The sequence below is a fragment of the Eriocheir sinensis genome, chromosome 40, assembly GCF_024679095.1.
Source record: "Eriocheir sinensis breed Jianghai 21 chromosome 40, ASM2467909v1, whole genome shotgun sequence".
In the NCBI taxonomy this organism is placed as follows: domain Eukaryota; kingdom Metazoa; phylum Arthropoda; class Malacostraca; order Decapoda; family Varunidae; genus Eriocheir; species Eriocheir sinensis.
Genome location: NC_066548.1, coordinates 7,541,885 through 7,544,865, shown reverse-complemented (window position 1 = coordinate 7,544,865; position 2,981 = coordinate 7,541,885). Strand labels below are relative to the sequence as shown.

General features: G+C 43.6%; 1 long non-coding RNA gene across 1 annotated transcript; it reads right to left on the bottom strand.

The window, feature by feature from the left end:
* Positions 1-217: 217 nt before the first annotated feature.
* On the bottom strand, positions 218-2,212 carry LOC127009305 (uncharacterized). Its single transcript, XR_007761836.1, has 2 exons — positions 2,099-2,212; positions 218-1,935 (listed from the first exon to the last, which is right to left on the bottom strand). It is a non-coding gene; the product is annotated as an uncharacterized LOC127009305 (long non-coding RNA).
* Between the last annotated feature and the right edge of the window lie 769 nt (positions 2,213-2,981).

The following is a 2,981-nucleotide window of genomic DNA, read 5'->3' as shown; positions in this document are numbered from 1 at the left end:
TCTCTCTCTCTCTCACTCTCACTCTCTCTCTCTCTCTCTCTCTCTCTCTCTCTCTCTCTCTCTCTCTCTCTCTCTCTCTCTCTCTCTCTCTCTCTCTCTCTCTCTCTCTCTCTCTCTCTCTCTCTCTCTCTCTCTCTCTCTCTCTCTCTCTCTCTCTCTCTCTCTCTCTCTCTCTCTCTTTCCTCTTCCTCTCTCTCTCTCTCTCTCTCTCTCTCTCTCTCTCTCTCTCTCTCTCTCTCTCTCTCTCTCTCTCTCTCTCTCTCTCTCTCTCTCTCTCTCTCTCTCTCTCTCTCTCTCTCTCTCTCTCTCTCTCTCTCTCTCTCTCGCTCTCGCTCTCGCTCTTTCTCTTTCTCTTTTTCGTTATCACTGGCACATTAACGGACACTTTTTTTTTCGTTCCCTCTCGTCTTTCGGGCTCAGTCGCTTGTCCTTGTCTCGTCTTGTCCTTGTTTCGTCTTGTCCTTGCTTTGTCTTTGGGGTTCAGTCGCGTGTCCTTCCCCAAAGCTCTCAGTCTGACCCTAAAAAAAGAACCTCGTACGAAACTGCATCTCTTTTATGCGTCCAAGTTCATCCGGAAAAGCGCATCATTGTTCACTCAAAAAATGCTACTCTGGATTCCTGCTCTCCTCTCTCCTCTCTCTCTCTCTCTCTTCTGTCATTAGGCCCTGATGTGCTCGCTTGCTTGCTCTCTTTCTCTGTGTGTGTGTGTGTGTGTGTGTGTGTGTGTGTGTGTGTGTGTGTGTGTGTGTGTGTGTGTGTGTGTGTGTGTGTCTGTTTCTCTATCTATCTGTCTATCCATCTCATCTCTGCATCCCTTCCTCCTCTCTAACTAACTTTTTATTTTTCTTTCCAGCTTAATTTTTTTCCCACAATCTTCTGCTTTTTTATTTATTTTATTTATCTATCTATGTATCGACCACTTGCTCTCACTTTTTCATCCCTTCCTCCTTTCTAACTTTTTAATCTTTCTTTCCAGCCTGATTTTTCTCGCACTTTCTCTTTTCCTTCTTGATTTATTATGTGTTTATCTATCTTTCTATTTTTATCTGTCTATCTATTTCTCTCACCTTCTCTCTTTCATCCCTTCCTCCTCTCTAACTTTTTAATTTATCTTTCCAGCTTAATTTTTTCTCACAATTCTTCTTTTCCTCCTTGACTCATTTAAACTTTTTCACTATCTATCTATCTATCTATCTATTTATTCGGAGATGGGCACTGAGGCCACGCGCAGCTCTAGTGTACGCTCCCAACTTTACTTTACTTACTATCTATATTTTTCTATTTGGTGCTGTTTCTGCGTCATCCAATATACAATAAACACTCCAGTTCGAACCCTCCTTCCATCCAGGCAGCCAGTTAGCTACCACACACAACACATATCAGCTAAGAGTCGTGTAATGCATCACAATACCTTTAAACTATAGTCTACGTACTTTTCACCTCACCTCTCGTTCTCTTCTCTCTCTCTCTTTCGTCTATATCATAATGCACTGTCGTAATTTCTCTCGCTGGGCTGAAGTCAGGAGGCTTATTAAATTTTTCGCTGTGGGCATTTGAATCTGTGCAAGTCGACGGTTCTCATCTTTATATTTTCATTCCTCATCCTTTTCCAGTTCATGTTTTGTTGCTCTCTCTTCCTTCTCAATGTTATGATTCAATGCTCTTTATTTCTCTCTCTGAGCTTAAATCTTTCTCTGGAGGCATTTGAATCTGTGCAAGTCGACGGTTCTCATGTTTATATTTTCATTCCTCATTCTTTTCCACTTCATATTTCGTTCCCTTCTCTTCTTTCTCTATGATGTAATTCAATGCTCTTTATTTCTCTCTCTGGGCTGACGTCAGGATACATAAGTCTTTCATTACAGACTTTTGAATCCATACAAGTCGAGGGTTTTCATCTTTAAACTTTCACTCTTTCCCCCATTTTCAGTTCACCTCTCGTTCTTCTCTTTCCCTCTCTATTATAACCCATTCCTTTTTATTTATCTCTCTGGGCTGACGTCAGGAGGCTTAAATCTTTCATTACAGACTTTTGAATCCATACAAGTCGATGGTTTTCATCTTTAAACTTTCACTCTTTCCCCCATTTTCAGTTCACCTCTCGTTCTTCTCTTTCCCTTTCTATTATAACCCATTGCTCTTTATTTCTCTCGCTGGGCTGACGTCAGGAGGCTCAAATCTTTCACTGTAGGCATCTGAATCTATGACCTTCCTCTTCTATAAATCCTCTTACCCTTCACCCTTTTCCAGTTCACCTTTCGTTATTCACTCTCTCCCGCTCTCTAATATAACGCAGTGACTCGCCTGACTCATGATCCTGCTGCTGATGCCCCCCTCACCCCCCTTAATCCCCCCCTTGTGCAGTTCTAACAAAGCGCGATTGAATAAGTAAGGTTCCACTTCCTGACCTGCTCGCCCTCCTCCTCCTCAGCCGAGCCGTTGGGGGTGAGAGGGGGAAGGTTGAGTTTGGGTACGAACGTGCACGTGTCTCCCCAATGTGGTAGGTCAGAAATTCGTGGGTCGTGTTCTGTCCTTTGCTCATCCTGTTTGTCCCTGTCGTTCCACTTGTCTCTCCTCACTGTTGTAGGTCAGAATTCGTGGGTCGTGTGCTGTTCTTCCCTTCCTGTTTATCTCTGTCTCTCTGTCTATCTGTGTCTCTCCAGTGTGGTAGGTCAGAATTCGTGGGTTGTTTGTCCCTGTCTCTGTCTATCTATATCTCACAGCGGTAGGTCAGAATTCGTGGGTTGTTTGCTGTACTTCTCTTCCTGTTTGTCTCTCTCTCTGTCTATCTGTCTCCAGTGTGGTAGGTCAGAAGTCATGGGTTGTTTGCTGTCCTTCCCTTCCTGTTTGTCTCTGTCTCTATCTGTGTCTCTCCAATGTGATAGGTCAGAATTCGTGGGTTGTTTGCTGTTCCTCCCTTCCTGTTTGTCTCTGTCTCTCTATCTGTCTCTCCCCAATGTGATAGGTCAGAATTCGTGGGT